Genomic DNA, 20,485 nt, shown 5'->3' with positions numbered 1-20,485 from the left:
ATGATTTGTAATAACGATAAATATATAAGACTTCATTCTAGATTGGGGATTTATCAGATAGAAGAATGCAAAATGGCTATCAAGAAGGAAAGAGTAAATCAACTGTACTTCAATAAAATTTCTAAAAAGAAGGAAGAGAGAAAATAAATAATAACAATAGCAATACAGAATAAAAACATTTCCCACTCAAAATTAATCTGCGAACCAAAATTACAAAACACATGAAAGAACAAAGCGCTAGAAACATATCCTACAAAAATCAACACTTGAGACATGAATTTACTTAAGATGAATTTCATTTGCAGGAAGCAATCTGAGAAAGATTTAAAGTAAGCATAATTAGCAAACTCAGATTGACAAAGAAGACCATAAAAATAAATGGTGAAACTGACATAATTAGATATGAAGGAAGGACAGATAAGCATGAAAAGTTTAATTCTTTTTTCCTGTGAAGAGGTAATTAGTGAATTGAAATATAATATTTAGTAATTAACTCAGAATTTATTACAGAGAACTAAAGATATAAAATATATTAAAGAAAAGGTAAGAGGAACAGAAGAGAGACTGGGCTGTGCCTGCATTCTTAAATAAGAGTTCCAGAGAATGTAAGAAATGTCAGAGTTAACAATGTTTAAAGAGATAATTACCAAGAGTTTAGCAGAATTAAAAATCAGAGAAATGAATTTCACGTGTGGGACAAATATAACTATAAATTCACACTAACAACACTGTGGAAACACTTAAGGAAAAAACACATATAAAAGAAGAAAACCTTAAAAAAACTACTTGAGAGAAAACAGATTATTTTCAAAGGAATTGCAAGTACACTGCTGCAGATGGATGAACAACAATCAGTTTCATTTATCTAATATTCAAATATTTATCAATTTCCTACTGTTGGCCTGACACTGGTATTCATGCCCTGGAGAGAGCTATGAACAAGAGACAGAAATCCCTGCTGTCATGGAACATATTACATTCTAGTAGGAGAACAAAAAATAATAGAATATATAAACATTCTAGGGCAAATAACTATGAATCTACTGTGTAAAAAATAAGCCATTATAAAATGATAGGAACAATAAAGATATTTTCAGGCATGTGAAAATGAAGGTTACATTTTAAAAATTACCAAATAAGGAATAACCACATTACAAGAATGATTGTACATTTATAAAATCTACTGAGCCACAATACCAAGCGAGAAAGAAAAATATGTGGTCACTTCAGCAAACACAGAAAAAAAAATCATTAACATACAATCATTTTTTATGAATTTTTAAATTTTCTAAACTATGTGTTTATTGAAGACTGTAAAGTGATGAAATTGTGGCTGATATGACCAAACTCACAACTTTATAGTATTAAAATACATATAATATCTGACATTGATGTTAAGGTAATAAAACTGATTTTATGCGCCACAAACAAATTAGGCTTCTATTTGATAAAATATGCTTTCAGACTTCTAATATAATTAATACAATAAAGAAAATATGCAATTCATTGAGGAGAAAACTGCATGCAACAATCTTTAAAAATTTTTCTCTTCATTTTTATTTTTATTTTTTGTATTGAAATATAGTTGATTTACAATATTACATTAGTTTCTGGTGTACAACTTTTTTTTGAAAGGTAATTGCATGGAATTAATTACACATGATGGAAAAGGCTGAGAAGCTAATCAGGAGACACTGAAGCAACCTTAAAAAATGATCATAATAATCATAATAATAAAAAGCAGAAGTCATGACTGTCCCTAGATATGGAGGTCAAATGGAGGAGATTGTGTTAACTGAGCAGAGGGACTGACATCAACTTGCAGAAGTTAAACATTCTGGAGCTGTCTAGCAGGAACTGGCCCTATAAAGAGATGCAGCTGCTGCCAGTGACATCTCCCAAGCACAGGAAGAAGGGAAAATATCAGTCCCTTCTCTTTCAATTTCCTCCCCATGTTTTCACCCAGCCAGAAATAGGTTGGCACTTAGGACTCACAGGAGTCAGACCCCATTTCAAACAGAAATGAGAAGCAGAAGAGGTAAGAAATGTGTCTCGGAGCAAACAGTGCAAAAAGAAAAGGAAAGGAAAAATGATCCTTAACTTATATTATATGCACAAAGCTGAGTTCACATTACTGAAAACCTAAATGTGAATAGTAAAACTTCAAAAGTATCAGATAAAACAGTATCATTATAATCTTTGCTGGGAAAGTTTTCTTAAATAAAACAGAAACATGCAAATTATAAATAAAATACTGATGTACTTTGCTACATTACTATTAAAATTTACTTTTCAACATAAACAAAATTAAAAAAAATATATATATATATCTGTAAATTAGAAGAAACCTTTTCAATGCATCTAACTCCTATTGAATTACTCTCCAGAATATAGAAAATCCTAAACATTAATGAGAAGAGATAAATAGCCTAATAAATAAATGGCCAAAAGATGAAAGGAAATCCAATGTGCTGATAAAATTTAAAAACATAAATATACTATCAACACAATACACAATCATCCCCTACTCATCAGATTGGCATCAATTTAAAAACCTGAAAACATGAATATTATTGAAAATATAGAGCAAAGAAAATGCTCATAAACTACTGGTAAGAATGTCAGAATAAGTATTATGAAAAGCTTGGTGTTAGTGAAGTGAAAATGTATTGAATTGAGGCATAGCAAGATGATATGATTTGCCGATGGTTCACAGTCTGTAAGTGGGGAATGTGGATTTTTTTTTTTTTTTACAGTTTTCTAAATGAGATGATGATAACTCTATTTACTGATTGCTTGCATATGCTAAAAACTCTATTAGGTGATGATATATACATGTAATCCTATCAACAGCCTGTGAAATATTAAAATGTTTCTTTTTAAAATTTTTTTAATTTAATTTTTTTATACAGCACATTCTTATTAGTCATCCATTTTATACATATCAGTGTATACATGCCAATCCCAATCGCCCAATTCATCACACCACAATCCCCACCCCCTGTCGCTTTCCCCCCTTGGTGTCCATACGTTGGTTCTCTACATCTGTGTCTCAATTTCTGCCTTGCAAAACGGTTCATCTGTACCATTTTTCTAGGTTCAACATAAATGCATTAATATACGATATGTGTTTTTCTCTTTCTGACTTACTTCACTCTGTATGACAGTCTCTAGATCCATCCACGTCTCTAGAAATGACCCAATTTCGTTCCTTTTTATGGCTGAGTAATATTCCATTGTAACCACTTATTGAAGAGACTGTCTTTTCTCCATTGTATATCTTTGCCTCCTTTGTCATAGATTAGTTGACCATAGGTGCGTGGGTTTATCTCTGGGTTTCCTATCTTGTTCAATTTATATTTCTGTTTTTGTGCCAATACCATATTGTCTTGATTACTGTAGTTTTGTAGTATAGTCTGAAGTCAGGGAGTCTGATTCCTCCAGCTCCACTTTTTTCCCTCAAGACTGCTTTGGTTATTTGGGGTCTTTTGTGTCTCCATAAAAAAATTAAGATTTTTGTTCTAGTTCTGTAAAAAATGCCATTGGTAATTTGATAGGGATTGCATTGAATCTGTAGCTTGCTTTGGGTAGTATACTCATTTTCACAATATTGATTCTTCCAATCCAAGAACATGGTATATCTCTCTATCTGTTGGTATCATCTTTAATTTCTTTCATCAGTATCTTATAGTTTTCTGCATACAGGTCTTTTGTCTCCCTAGGTAGGTTTATTCCTAGGGATTTTATTCTTTTTGTTGCAGTGGTAAATGGGAGTGTTTCCTTAATTTCTCTTTCAGATTTTTCATCATTAGTGTATAGGAATGCAAGAAATTTCTGTGCATTAATTTGGTATCCTGCAACTTTACCAAATTCATTGATTAGCTCTAGTAGTTTTCTGGTGGCATCTTTAGGATTATCTATGTATAGTATCATGTCATCTGCAAACAGTGACAGTTTTACTTCTTCTTTTCTAATTTGTATTCCTTTTATTTCTTTTTCTTCTCTGATTGTCATGGCTAGGACTTCCAAAACTACGTTGAATAATAGTGGTGAGAGTGGACATCCTTGTCTTGTTCCTGATCTTAGAGGAAATGCTTTCAGTTTTTCACCATCGAGACTGATATTTGCTGTGGGTTTGTCGCATATGGCCTTTATTATGTTGAGGTAGGTTCCCTCTATGCCCACTTTCTGGACAGTTTTTTATCATAAATCGGTGCTGAATTTTGTCAAAAGCTTTTTCTGCGTCTATTGAGATGATCATATGGTTTTTATTCTTCAATTTGTTAATATGGTGTATCACATTGATTGATTTGTGTATACTGAAGAATCCTTGCATCCCTGGTATAAATTCCACTTGATCATGGTGTATGATCCTTTAAATGTGTTGTTGGATTCTGTTTGCTAGTATTTCGTTGAGGATTTTTGCATTTATATTCATCAGTGACATTGGTCTGTAATTTTCTTTTTTTTGTAAGTATCTTTGTCTGGTTTTTGTATCAGGGTGATGGTGGCCTCATAGAATGAGTTTGGGAGTGTTCCTTCCTCTGCAATTTTTTGGAAGAGTTTGAGAATGATGGGTTTTAGCTCTTCTCTAACTGTTTCATAGAATTCACCTGTGAAGCCATCTGGTCCTGGACTTTTGTTTGTTGGAAGATTTTAATCACAGTTTCCATTTCATTACTTGTGACTGGTCTGTTCATATTTTCTATTTCTTCTTGGTTCAGTGTTCGAAGGTTATACAATTAGAAATTGTATAATTAGAATTCTATTGTATAATTGTATAATTAGAATTCTTAGAAATATTACAATTTCTAAGAATTTGTCCATTTCTTCCAGGCTGTCCATTTTACTGGCATAGAGTTGCTTGTAGTAGTCTGTTAGGATGCTTTGTATTTCTGTGGTGTCTTTTGTAACGTCTCCTTTTTCATTTCTAATTTTATTGATTTGAGTCCTCTCCCTCTTTTTCTTGATGAGTCTGGCTAATGGTTTATTATTTTTGTTTATCTTCTCAAAGAACCAGCTTTTAGTTTTATTGATCTTTGCTGTTGTTTTCTTTGTTTCTATTTCATTTATTTCTGCTGTGATCTTTATGATTTCTTTCCTTCGACTAACTTTTGTTTCGTTTGTTCTTCTTTCTCTAGTTCCTTTAGGTGTAAGGTTAGATTGTTTATTTGAGATTTTTCTTGTTCCTTGAGGTCAGCTTGTATTGCTATAAACTTCTGTCTTAGAACTGCTTTTGCTGCATCCCATAGGTTTTGGATAGTCATTTTTTCATTGTTATTTGTCTCTAGGTATTTTTTGATTTTCTCTTTGATTCCTTCAGTGATCTCTTGGATATTTACTAACGTAGTGTTTAGCCTCCATGTGTTCATGTTTTTTACATTTTTCCCCCTGTAATTGATTTCTAATCTCATAGCATTGTGGTAAGAAAAGATGCTTGATATGATTTCAATTTTCTTAAATTTACTGAGGCTCGATTTGTGACCCAAGATGTGATCTATCCTGGAGAATGTTCCTTGTACCCTTGAGAAGAAAGTGTAATCTGCTGTTTTTGGATGGAATGTCCTATAAATATCAGTTAAATTTATCTGGTCTGTTGTGTCATTTAAAGCTTGTGTTTCCTTATTAATTTTCTGTTTGGATGATCTGTCTATTGGTGTAAGTGAGGTGTTAAAATCCCCCACTATTATTGTGTTACTGTTGATTTCCTATTTTATAGGTCTTAGTAGTTGCCTTATGTATTGAGGTGCTCCTATGTTGGGTGCATATATATTTATAATTGTTTTATCGTCTTCTTGGATTGATCCCTTGATCATTATGTAGTGTCCTTCCTTGTCTTTTGTAACTTTCTTTATTTTAAAGTGTATTTTATCTGATATGAGTATTGCGACTCCAGCTTTCTTTTGATTTCCGTTTGCATGGAATATCTTTTTCCATCCCCTCACTTTCAGTCTGTATGTGTCCCTAGGTCAGAAGTAGGTCTCTTGTAGACAGCATATATATGGGTCTTGTTTTTGTATCCATTCAGCAAGCCTGTGCGTTTTGGTTGGAGCATTTAATCCATTCACGTTTAAGGTAATTATCGATATGTATGTTCCTATTACCATTTTATTAATTGTTTTGTTTTTGTTTTTGTAGGTCCTTTTCTTCTCTTGTATTTCCCACTTAGAGAACTTCCTTTAGCATTTGTTTTGACCTGGTTTGGTGGTGCTGAATTCTCTTAGCTTTTGATTGTCTGTAAAGCTTTTGATTTCTCCATCGAATCTGAATGAGATCCTTGCTGGTAGAGTAATCTTGGTTGTAGGTTCTTCCCTTTCATCACTTTAAGTATATCATGCCACTCTCCTCTGGCTTGTAGATTTTCTGCTGAGAAATCAGCTATTAACCTTATGGGAGTTCCCTTGTATGTTATTTGTCATTTTTCTCTTGCTGCTTTCAATAATTTTTCTTTGTCTTTAATTTTTACCATTTTGTTTACTATGTGTCTCAGCATGTTTCTCCTTGGGTTTATCCTGTATGGGACTCTCTGTACTTCCTGGACTTGGGTGGCTATTTCCTTCCCATGTTAGGGAAAGGACTATAATAAATTTCGACTATAATATCGTCACGTATTTTCTCCGGTCATTTCTCTCTCTCTTCTCATTCTGGGACCCCTATGATGTGAATGTTGTTGCGTTTAATGTTGTCCCAGAGGTCTCTTAGGCTGTCTTCATTTCTTTTCATTGTTTTCTCTTTATTCTGTTGTGCAGCAGTGAATTCCACTCTTCTGTCTTCCAGGTCACTTATCCATTCTTCTGCCTCATTTATTCTGCTATTGATTCCTTCTAGTGTAGTTTTCATTTCAGTTATTGTATTGTTCAGCTCTGTTTGTTTGTTCTTTAATTCTTCTAGGTCTTTGTTAAACATTTCTTGCATCTTCTCGATCTTTGCCTCCATTGTTTTTCCGAGGTCCTGGATCATCTTCACTATCATTATTCTGAATTCTTTTTCTGGAAGGTTGCCAATCTCCACTTCATGTAGTTGTTTTTCTGGGGTTTTATCTTGTTCCTTCATCTGATACATAGCCCTTTGCCTTTTCCTCTTGTCTATCTTTCTGTGAATGGGAATGTGGATTTTAATTCCAGTTGTGATCTTAAATTTCCATAGCTATACTCTATGATGATAAATAGAAGTATTTATTTTAACGAGCAGTAAATTCCAAAATGATCAATGTTTGAATTGTTGAAAATTTTGTTTACTAAGGTAAGAGACTGTAAGCATAGGTAGAACTATTTTGAAGAAGGTGTAAATTGAGGCAACTCTATTAATCGGAAAATATTCTGGTCTATCTGAGAGAGATAAGCGTTTTCCATTCTTTTTATTTTCTTTGTTTGTCTTTTTAATAAAATTTTTAAAGATTACTTTCCATTTAGAGACATTACAAAATATTGGCTATATTCCCCATGTTGTACAGTACATCCTTGAGTCTGTTTTATGCCCAATTGTTTGTATTTCCCATTCCCCTGTCCCTACGTTACCCCTCCCCTGCCATTGGAAACCACTAGTTTGTTCTCTATATCTGTGAGTCTGTTTCTCTTTTGTTATATTCATTAGTTTGTTGTATTTTTTAGATTCCACATATAAGTGGTATCATACAGTATTTGTCTTTCTCTTTCTAACTTATTTCACTTAACATAATGTCCTCCAAGTCGATCCATGTTGCTGCAAATGACAAAATTTCATTCTTTTTTATGCCTGAATAGTATTACGTTTTATACTTTTACATTTACATATATATACATACCACTTCTTCTTTGTCCATCCACCTATTGACTGCACTTAGGTTCCTTCCATATCTTGGCAATTGTAAATATTGCTCCTGTGAGCTTTGGGGTACATGAATCTTTTTGAATTAGTGTGTTTGGGGTTTTTTTTGGATATATACCCAGGAGTGGAATTGCTGGGTCATATGGTAGTTCTGTTTTCCATTTTTTAAGAAACATCCATGATGTTTCCCACAGTGGCTGCACCAATATACATTCCCACCTACAGTGTATGAGGGTTCTGTTTTCTCCACATCCTTGCCAACTTTTGTTATTTGTATACTTTTTGATGATAGCCATTCTGAAACAGGTGTGAGGTGATACCTCATTGTGGTTTTTATTTTCACTTTCTCCATAATTAGTGATGTTGAGCATCTTTTCGTGTGCTTGTTGGCCATCTGTATGTACCCTTTGGAAAAATGTCTAGTCAGGTCTTCTGCCCATTTTTCATTGGGTTGTTTGTTTTTTTAATGTTGAGTTGTACAGGTTGTTTATATATGTTCAATATTAATCCCTTATCAGTCATATCATTTGGGAATATCTTCTCCCATTCAGTAGATTGTCTTTTTATTATGTTGATGGTTTCCTTTGCTGTGCAAAATCTTTTAGGTTTAACTAGGTACCATTTGTTTCTTTTTGCTTTTATTTCCTTTACTTTAGGAGATGGATCCAAAAAAAAGATTGCTACAATTTATGTCAGAGTGTTCTGTCTATGCTTTCATCTAGAAGTTTTATAGCATCTGGTCTTACATTTAAGTCTTTAATCCATTTTGAGTTTATTTTTGTATATAGTGTTATAGAATGTTGTAATTTCATTCTTTTACATGTAGTTGTCCAGTTTTCCCAGCACCACTTATTGAAGAGATTTTCCTTTTACCATTTTATATTCTTGACTCCTTTGTCATAGATTAATTGACCATAAGTGCATGGGTTTATTTCCAGGCTCCTCTATCCTGGTCCATTGACTTATGTGTCTGTTTTTGTGCCAGTACCATGCTGTTTTCATTACTGTACCTTTGTAAAATAGTCTGAAGTCAGGGAGTGTGATTCCTCCAGCTCTGTTCTTCTTTCTCAAGATTGTTTTGGTTATTTGAGGTCTTTTGTGTTTCCACAGAAAATTTAAAATTATTTGTTCTAGTTCTGTCTGAAATGCCATTGTTATTTTGATAGGGATTACATTGAATCTGTATATGGCCTTGGGAAATATGGTCATTTTAACAACACTGATTCTTCCAGTCTAAGGACACAGCATTTCTTTCCATTTGTTTGTGTCATCTTCAATTTCTTTCACCGGTGTCTTATAGTTTTTGGAGTACAGGTCTTTTGCCTTCTTAGGTAGGTTTATTCCAAAATTCTCAACAAAATACTAGCAAACCAAATCCAACAGTACATTAAAAGGATCATACACCATGACCAAGTGGGATTTATTCCAGGATGCAAGGATTTTGTAATATCTACAAATCAATCAATGTGATACACCACATTAACAAACTGAAGAATAAAACCATATGATCATCTCAATAGATGCAGAAAAAGCTTTTGATAAAATTTAACATCAATTTATGATAAAAACTCTCCAGAAAGCAGGCATAGAGGGAACATTCCTCAACATAATAAAGGCCATATATGACAAACCCACAATTAACATCATACTCAGTGGTGAAAAGGTGAAAGCATTTCCTCTAAGATCAGGAACAAAACAAGGATATCTACTCTTGCCACTTTTATTCAACATAGTATTGGAAGTCCTAGCCATGACAATCAGAGAAGAAAAAGCAATAAAAGGAATCCAAATTGGAAAGGAAGGAGTAAAACTGTCAATGTTTGCAAATGACGTGTTACCCTACATAGTAAATCCTAAAGATACTACGGGAAAACTACTAGAGCTTATCAACGAACTCAGTAAAGTTAAAGGATACAAAATAAATATAAAGAAACCTGTTGCATTTCTATAAACTAACAATGAAATATCAGAAAAAGAAATTAAGGAAACAATAATCCCATTTACCATCACATCAAAAAGAATAAAAATCCTAGGAACAAAACTACCTAAGGAAGGATTTTCCTTTCTTAATAAAATTCTCTTTAACAGAGTTCCTTGGAAGTCTCCCAAACCAGTTTCTTTGTGTATATTTTACATGTCACACATTCTCTAATCAGATGTTATGGCTCCCTCCCCTCTTTACCCATTCTTCTCATGTCTGGGACTAGGTTTCTTAGAAGCTGTATGATTCTAATGGCTGTCAAGATTTTTTTGTTTTCCCCCTAACTGTAAGTCTCCCTTACATTGTTTTTTTTATATTTTCAGTCACATAAATATTTTTTCCTTCACTAAGTGTTTGTTTCTGGTGGAAATACTTCTTTCCTAGCCAAAGATACTGACATATTCTAACAGACTAAGAATATAGGGACCCTTTCATGCTCAGATAGTTTCTAAAGACAGTTTAGGGTTTTTTGTTTGTTTGTTTGTTTTGTTTTTAATTTATTTATTATTGGCTGCATTGGGTCCTCGTTGCTGTGCAAGAGCTTTCTCTAGTTGCGGCGAGTGGGAGCTACTCTTCCTTGTGGTACACGGGCTTCTCATTGCAGTGGCTTCTCTTGTTGCGGAGCACAGGCTCTAGGCATGTGGACTTCAGTAGTTGCAGCACGAGGGCCCAGTAGTTGTGGCTCGAGGAATCTAGAGCACAGGCTCAGTAGTTGTGCACAGACTTAGTTGCTCTGCAGCAGACAGTTTAGGTTTTATGACATTATTTTTTCAGTGCGTTATTTCCACCTTCTATCATGTTGTATCCAGGGAAATTGTCTTAAAGTCAAAATTAAGCAGAAATAACTTCCACAAAAACTCTAACAAGTATTTTATATCAAGAAACTGAAAAAAATCTATTTGTCATGAAGCACTTCCCCTATCATTAATTCACATGAAACATATTTTTGTAACCAAACCTGGGTCTCCTAAATCCTATGGATTGCAATAAAATTTGTGTACAAAATCTTGTATAAGGATAAAAACTTGACCAAATGTATTTGCTAAGGATTTTTTCAGCTCTGAGATCTGTCATTCCATATTTCTCTCAACTATAGCCATTTGTTGCTACTAATTCTATTATATTAAGCAGTGGCTTTACAAAAATAATAACACTGACAGTAGACCACAGTCACTGCTCTACTACAGTATAAGTTTCCAGCTTACCTACATGTATGGCATTAATTCACTTGTTCAGTACATTTTATAGATTAATTTCCATGATTAACAAAAATCTTAAAAATTTAATAATATTTAATGTTAAATTGCTAAATATCTGCATGAATTATAACATTTGTTTCAGAAACATTTGCAAAAACACATTTCTACTTGTAAATATTCATACATGCTGCAGATAAAGTGAGAAAATATACAAAATTACTAATTATGATCTATTCATTTGTAATTAAGTCATTCAAGGATGTGTAATTCTATCTTAGCAAATGACCTAGAAGACAACTCATTTTTAATTCAAATGTTTTGCCAAAGAAAATGTACTAATAAGATAATTTGTATTTATATATTCCTTCATATAAAAGCAAAATATCCCTTTAATATTAAATACACCATTCTAAAAATAATTTGTTTTCAGGTTAAGGACTGCCACGTTATATGTTTATTTAACCTTAAGGTGGAATATTCTGATAAGTGTTGTATCATCTTATCTTCATGTCATTAATCTGAAGGTAAGCTGACCTCCTCTGATATGAGATTACTTCAGTGCCAGCAGGAATGAGTTCCCTGTGGTGAGCACTTGGCTCCTGACAGACTTGTTTTCTGTGTATTCTGTGGATTCTTAGCAGGGTGGGAAGCAATTGGAACAGACAGAACCATCACAGTTGACAAGAAACTCACTTTGGTGTTCAGTACAAAGATGAACTTAAGTCATTTTTTCCTCATAAAATATAATTGCATCACATAACTAAAGAATGTCTACTTCATTCATCTCACTGATGAGTAGTAATATGGCTTTTGAAGTTGGTAAAAAGAAGGAAGAACACATGAATTATTGGCCTATTTGCTCACCTTTTTAAGGAAAATGTTCTGATTTAAATGTGCATCTCCTTTACAAAGTTTCAGTACGCTTTCAAAATGATGTCTATTTTACTGGAAAACTACTGGGTATCTGCTAAATTTTATTTATGATATAAAACTATGTGTGGTATTTTTGAAAGTAGTGTTCATTAATTAGAAGAAGGATAAAAGATCAAGCTTTGGAATCAAATGGAATTAAGTTTAAATTTAGCTCTGTTACTTAACTTCTATAAGCCAGACATTTCTTCATCTGAAAAAAATCAACAATGTTAATATTGGCAGGTTGTAATGTTGTGAGATTTAAATGGGAGGACACAGATTCAGCGCTTAGCACAGTGAATGGTATCCAATAAACACAAGCTATTAGTGGCGTTATTATATTTCCTCTTAAATTATAACAAATTTAGAGAAAATGTGTATGCATATTTGTAGTGGACCTTTAACTTTTAGCTGACATTCAAAGCATATTTTAAATACAGAAGAATGAACACATGATCCCTTTTATATATATGTATATATATTTAGTAGAGGTGGTGAGAATGACACAGGTTAATTTACTTGATAAAAAAGTTAAGCAAGGCCACATATATAACTAAAAATGTAATTGTAGACCTCTAGATTTATGAACAAATATTTTAATCATTAGGCCATTTGACCTTTATATCTCATTAAAAACATTAGTTAGTATGTCGTACTAAGGTTTTATTTAAATTAGTCTTCTTTGTTCTGGCCTACTAAGGAGCTTTTTAAAATTGACTTGTAGCTTAATTTTAAAAAAGTATAGCCAGTCTTTAACTTGTAAGTGCACTTTCTTCTCTAATTAATTTTGTAGAGTTTGTAATATTTTCCTATAGAAACAGCATTGTAAACATATCTTGCTGTTTTCCAGAACTAACCCTGAAAAGCCCATGTATTCAATGATATCACCGGATTATAGTAATAACAGTATTAATCTCAGTTCTGGTTTCTGTACAGATGTGATATAAAAGAGAGGGGGAAATAGAAGGGACCTGTGCTTCTTCCTCACCCTCTCTCATGGAGCAGCATGAACAGGAGAAAACTCCTCCTCCTTCCCGCTCCCCCTCCTCCCCTTCCCCCTCCTCCTCCTTATTCTTCACTGTTGTTGTTATTATTTTCACATGACCCTAGTCTTTGACTCATTTTCCCCTCCCAGCGTAAACCCCTCCCACCTCTTGTGGTATCTTCTGCTAATTTGTCAATGAATCCATACCCTGGCAGTGCCCCCTCTACCACAATACCAAATCTACTCTGTACCCCAAAGCAACCCAGTCTCCAAAATTATGTTTCTCATCTCCCTCGCAGATCAAAAATCCCATTTCCACTAGGCAGATCTGGAATTAGGAAACCATGTGCCTGGATTTAATTCATGAAAAAGGGGGAGGGATTTTAGCCCCTTAAACTTTCTAGGGGTATTTTGCATTTAAAAAGGAACTCAACCAGTCAATTGATTCTCTAAATATTAATATTTTAGAGACTCTAATATAAATGATGTGACTGTGGCCAAGGAGTCTTGGGAGAGTAATTTATTGGCATCAGTAGCATCAGAAGTCAGCCCAGCCTTTTTTGAACGTCTGTTCCTAGGGGGCCCTCCCTAAGCTCTTCCTGGTTTTCACAGATTTGTCTACTGTGCTTGGCATACGAAGCAAAAGATGTTGATTATACAGGGGCACAGGGATTCTTTTGGGAGCAAACAGATATTTAGGGCAGTCAATCAGGGAAAATAACTGCAGGGAACCAAGAGCAAGAGGTCGTGAGAGAACAAGAGGCAGATGGCATTAATTTGCATCCTGACTGGTGGTTTGAAGAAATACTATTTACATATATAAATAGAAGTTTCTTTAGAGAATTAAGTTTCTTTCACAGTCAGTTATTAAATGTTTATTTCACTCATTCATTCAATCACTCATTCAACAATTATTTATCAAGCTCCTCTTGTGTGCTGTGTACTGAGTGTATAGAGGTGATTAAAACAGACACAGTCTGACTTTCAGAAATCACAGTCTAACAGGGAAGAAAGAAAACTGAACAGTTTTTTTAAGGAATGTTTTTATTTTGAACAGTTTTAGATTTATAGGAAAAAGTGCAATCACAGTGCAGAGAGTTCCCATATACTCCACACCCCATTTCTCCTATTATTAATATTAGCATAGTGCACTTGTCACAATTAATGAACCAATATTGATATATTGTTATCAACTAAGGCCCATAGTTTATTCATATATTCCTAGATTTTACCGAATATTTTATTTCTGGTCCAGGATCCCATGCAGGTTACCACATCCATTTACTGTCATGTTTTCTTGGGCTACTCTTGGCTAGGAGAATTTCTCAGACTTCTTGTTTTTGATGACCTTGATTGTTTTGAGGAATAATAGATATTTTGTAGGATTTTCTTTATTGGAATTCGTCTTCTGTTTTTTTCCATAATTATCCAGGGGATATGGGTTTTGAAAACAAGGCCAAAGAGATAAAGTACCATTTTTATCACATCATATGAAAGGACCACACTATCAACATGATATTGCTGTTAACCTTGATCACTTGCTGAGGCAGTGTTTGTCAGATTTTTTCACTATAAAGTGAATCTTTTTGTCACCTTTCCATAGTGTATTCTTTAGAAGAAATGACTATAAACAGGTTTTAAACCATAAAGTGGGAATATTGATAACATAGGAAGGTACAGAGAGTTGTGAAAATGTGTATAAGGATGAAATAACATAACCAACGGCAACAAGGTTAAGAAATCTCCCTCCTTAAGAAATCATGCTTATATCGTATCTGGAGATGGAAATTAATTAGCCAAAAGAAGTATGAGATAGAGGGGGCAGAATAGGTATGCAATTATATTTAGTGTTTTTAATATTTAACACCCTTGTATAGGCTAATGATCTCTTCAATTTATAAAATTTTATTATCTAAGGTCAACTTAATCCCAAAGTCTGTCTGAATTGATAATCTGCATGCTGAGTTTTCTATCTACATAGAATATTGTACCCAGTGGATGAAGATAAACTTATGAAATGTATATAGGTTTAGCTAAATATATATTTCTAACTTTACTATAGCCTTTAGGAATGAAGTCAAGTTAATATAAACTATTGGCAAGTGTTTCTACTCAATTCTATCTATTCTTTGTAATCTTTTAGAGGCAGGTGTTAACCCTGGTGTTTTGAAAGAAAGGCTGATAATTACTAGGAAGGGAAAATGATTGATCCTGTACAAATGGGATGGGTGCTGAAGGTGAGGTAGCCTAAATCCATTATTCTAATTTATTTGTATTTAACCCCAGAAATCAGACAGAGATGAATGCCCTGGAAAAATACAAACTGGAGAAATGTGTAATTGTCAAAATATGCAATTGTTCAATCATTCAGCAGTTATTATTCAGAGTCTACTATGGAGCAGCACAGTTTTTCTTTATTGGAGTTCATATGATGAACTCAAGTATAATCAACTCAAGTACTTTAATGTTATAAATACAAATACACCTCAAGGACTTGGTTTTCACATTGTGCTATTTAACTACCTATGTAAACTTAAGACAATTAGGCTAAACAGGATCACTTCTCCCAAACCTTAGAAAGCTACATTTTTTAAGAGCATAGGGAGGGAGTTGTGTAGAATAGAAATTGTCATAGCATATAACAGGTTTTCTTAATATATTATCCTCTAATACCTGCTTCAAAACTAATTGGTCTGGCATGGGTTTTGGAAGATAAAAAGAGAGAGAGAACCCAACAGACACAAAGAATAAGAATTTCTGAGGGGCAGGGCTGAGAAAGTGGATTTTTGAATAAGTTCTCCAGGTGATCACAAAAGCACTAAATCTTGAGCCCCCCTAGACTGGATCCAAAAATATAGCAATAGCAAGAAAGAAGAAAGAAAACAGAGGAGTGTGGAGCAGTAGAGAAAAGGAGAAAAAAATACTTGATTCATTATTAATAGGCATACTCAGAGCTCCCAAATATTTAAGAAGTAGCCAGAAAAGAACTTTTATATAATCATAAATGTGTTTATGTCTCCTAAGGTAGTTTGAGTGCATATGGAATCATGGCTTTTTTTTCATCATCAGGAAATGGAGATATGTAAGTTCAGTGGGCAAGGGCATAGGTGTGCTCTGGGAAATGGAGAGCACAGTTAGAAGATATTGAAATGTTAATAAAAATGCCACCTTTATTCTCTGAAATGCTAGTGGAAAGTTAAGTATGTACAATTCAAAGAAGCTTCCATGTATACTCACAATTCATTTCTTCTTGATACTTAGTTTTCTACCTCTTGCAAAGTCTTTCCCTTCAAACTCGCAACATCTGTTTTAAAATTCAGACGTAGTGAAAGAACTGGTTAAGCCTTTTTAAAACTCCATATGCCCATTTATTCCTACCGGTCAGCCTGTTGTCTTGCTCTCCTTTAGCTCTTCCCCTTTTACTTTATTTCTCCCTTTAAAGGCTCTGATTGGTGGGATCATTTCTGTCTTCCAAATGAGGGCTCTTGCCCATTGCCTGGGGGCTTGGCCTCAGCTGTTCTTTCAGCCCATCCTTAACTTTTGTCAGAAGCATTTACAGGGTTCAGGTTCTGAATCTATTCTACGCTATGCTAGGCTGATGTCCTCTTTCTTTCAAAATGCAATATTGAGCTTTAACTGTGGCAGAGTCCAAGCTCAGTACTAAAAATGAAGGCATCTATTTACCAGCTGTACCTGGAAGAATAATTTAACTTTGGTAATTGTCATATTCCTCCTCAGGAAATAGAAATAATAATGCTACATTGTAGGATTCTGTGAGAATTAAACAATAAGTGTGATGTGAGTAGCTCAGTGTCTGACACTAATAGGCAATCAAGCAGCAGTGGAGACCATAATTACTAGCACAAAGTGAAAGTATTAGAGATTTGCGGTTCTAGTGAATGTCTTTCTGTGTTATTACAGCATCTCTGAATCAATTTGTACTATTATTTCTATGTTTCTCTGTCTTTAAAATTCGTTCAGAACCACAGTCTCTCTGGGACTTAAGCCTAGTTTAACTGTTTAATCTCATCAGGGACTCCAACCCAGATTATATTTCTATGACCAGAACTATGATAATTTCAATCAGTGTACCCCACAAAGCCACATGGTCCAAGGACCATCTATACTAGAATTATTTGGGAGTAGAGTTATATGTAAAAACTGCAGAGCCCTGTACCACATCCTAGAAATACTGAATCAAAGTCTCTCAAAGTAGAGCATGAAATTGTGACTTTATGAAAGTGTATTAGCTGAATGTTGATGCACTGTTATAGATTGAGCTTTATTGCCTGACTCTGTCCACCTATTACCTATGGCAGGGCTGGACTTTAGAACCAGCAAATAATTGGCAGGCAGAAGTAGAATCTAGGTTTCCAAATTCCAAAGTAGTGCTATTTTCCATACTTCATACTACTTTTCAAAAGACAAATTATCCCTGCTATAGAATTTTGTAAAGATTGTCACATTGTGACTTTTTAGGGATAGTGATACTATCACTGAATATTTTGTCTTGTGAATTTCGTCATTTTAGATAGGGTCAAGCATAGGATGAAGGGAGTGAGGCGCTTACTTCACATACAAAATTTAAAGGGGCACTAAAAATAAACTCAGTAATTCAGATAAATACCATTTTAATGCAATGTCTAAAAAAATCAAAGTTAATGGAAAAAAAACCCTGATAAATAAAATATCAGAACTTTAAAGACTTGATCAATATTAGTGATTTTTCCTTTTGACTCAGGTTCTAACATGGCTTGATGTAACACTAATTCTAGAAGCACATAATTAAAATCGTTCTATTATTTTGTGGACATATACATAAAAAGACACAGCTTTTGTCTATGAGCAGTTTACAAATTTGTTAAGAAACAGACAATTCAACACAACACAACTGAAAAGATATTTATTGTATCTTAAGTACTTAAGAGTGCCTGTCATGGACTGAGTTGTGTCTCTCCCCAGAATTCTTACGTTGAAGCTCTAACCCTTGTGTCTCTGAATGTGACTGTATTTGGAAATAGGATCTTTAAAGAGAAGATTAAGTTAAAATAAAACCCTTAAGATGGGCCCTAATCCAATATGACTGATGTCCTTATAATAGGAAATTAAAATACACAGAGGGAGATAACAGGGATGTGTGCACACAAAGGAGAGGCCATGTGAGGACACAGCAAAAAGGCAGCAGTCAGCAAGCCAAGGAGAGGTGCCTCAAGGGAAACCTATTCTGCCAGTGCCTTGTTCGTGGACTTCCAGCCTCCAGAACTGTGAGATAATAAATTTCTCTTGTTTAAGTCTCCCAGTCTGTTATTTTGTTATGGCAGCTCAAGCAGGTTAGGAAAATGCCTATTTGTGTGGTTGTGGTATGGTGGTACACATGTCACGAAGTGGTGACATTAGAACCTTTTTTGAAAAAGTAGTAACAGTTGGTCAGGGGGAAGGTACAGGAAAGAGAATTTGCCAAGTGGAGAAATATCTGAATGTTTGAATGAATGAATGAAATTAAAAAAGGAATAAGTTTAATGAATGCACCAGGTAAAGAAAATCACATAGACATATATATTTGTATCTCATGACCTTACTCTGTCATTAAGCACACTGCATATCATCAATGAATTTATACTGAGAATTTCAAATATGACATATATAAAATTAAATGTAATTCTATATCATGCAATTTTTTATTCAAAGTGAGCTCTTCTGGTTCCCCTGACCCTGTGAGTTTTTACTATATAAGGAGAGCCCCATGGATGAATGGTATGAAAATTGACATATTTTATTCACATTCATTCATTAGGCCCACCCCTGAAAGAAAAATGACTGGTACTCTTTTATAATTTGCACTTCTTTCTTAATAGGAACAATTTGTTGTATATAAGTAGAACTTGCTTTATGACAGAGTGGGTCTTGAAAATCAGAGCAAAAATTGTGGTAATCAATACATTTTGTAGCAAATATTGGCTACTCATATAAATCTTTATGCTATACCATAAACAAAAATAAACCTCAAACAGAATAAGAACTCATTTGGAAGGTAAGACTAACGAAGAAGAGGTACAAGACATTTTTTTTAAGGAACCAGATGAAGGGAATGAGTACTTAAACTGTATAGGAATAAACTTACAAACTACACAGAACAAAATTGATAAATTCAATAAAATTAAAATCCTTTCTTTTCATTTATTTATTATTATTTTTTTAACATCTTTATTGGAGTATAATTGCTTTACAGTGGTGTGTTAGTTTCTGCTTTATAACAAAGTGAATCAGCTATACATATACATATATCCCCATATATCTTCCCTCTTGCATCTCCCTCCCTCCCACCTTCCCTATCTCGCCCCTCTAGGTGGTCACAAAGCACAGAGCTGATCTCCCCATGCTATGCAGCTGCTTCCCACTAGCTATCGGTTTTACATTTGGTAGTGTATATATGTCTATTATTATTGAATTAGAGTTGGTGTACAATATTATGTTAGTTTCAGGCATACTACATAGTGACTTGACATTTGCATGCATTATGAAAAGATCACCACAGTTAGTCTAGTAACAACCTATCCACCTACAAAGGTATTGCAATATTATTGACCATACTCCCTATGTTGTATATTACACCCTGTGGCTTATTTATTTTATAACTGGAGGTTTGCAACTCTTTTTTGGTGAGGTATAGTTGATTTACAGTGTTATGCTAATTTCTGTTGTACAGCAAAGTGACTCAGTTTGGAGGTTTGCACCTCAATCCCCTTCACCTATTTTGCTCAAACTCCTCATCTCCCACCCCTCTGACAACCACCCCTTTGTTTTTAGTATCTATGAGTCTGGTATGATACGGTATTTGTCTTTCTCTGACTTATTTCACTTAGCACATACCCTCTAGATCCTTCCATGTTGTTGTAAATGGCAAGATTTCCATGTTTTATGGCTGAGTAAATTCCATTGTGTATATACACCACATCTTCCTTATCCATTCATCTATCGATGGACACTTAGGTTGCTTCCATATCTTAGCTATTGTAAATAATGTTGCAATGAAGATTGGGGTTCATAAATATTTTTGAATTATTGTTTTTGTTTTCTTTGGGTTAATACCTAGCAGTGAAATTTCTGGATCACATGGCAAGAACTTTTATTTTTCAAATAATCATATAAAGGCATTGAAAAGAAAAACCACAGAGAAAAATATTTGTAATAAATACAAGCAACAAAATACAGTTGATTGTCATTACTTGCAGCACTGCGTTCTATAAAGTTATCCAAACACAGGTTTAGCCAATACTGATATTTGTTCCAAGGGAAGATATAGAGTTATGTTCCTATGAGCCTCTGGTCAAAAGGTTTTCATCAGGCCATCCATATAGAACTTTGTTTAATGTGTGTTTCTGTTTAGTGACACCTTATTTAATACATATTATTGATTCATTAACATTAGCTCATGGTCACCAGCACTATAACTCTTGCCTGATCCAAGCTTATCTAACATACTTCTTTGTAAAGCACATCACGTCTTTCTTGCACTTAGGAACAACACTACACTGCACCTCAGCACTATGCTTGAGAACCATTTAAAACAGTAAAATTACCAACAAACACACAAAAATGAAT

Source organism: Balaenoptera acutorostrata, chromosome 17 (genome assembly GCF_949987535.1).
Source record: "Balaenoptera acutorostrata chromosome 17, mBalAcu1.1, whole genome shotgun sequence".
Lineage (NCBI taxonomy): Eukaryota > Metazoa > Chordata > Mammalia > Artiodactyla > Balaenopteridae > Balaenoptera > Balaenoptera acutorostrata.
This window is presented reverse-complemented; position numbering follows the sequence as displayed.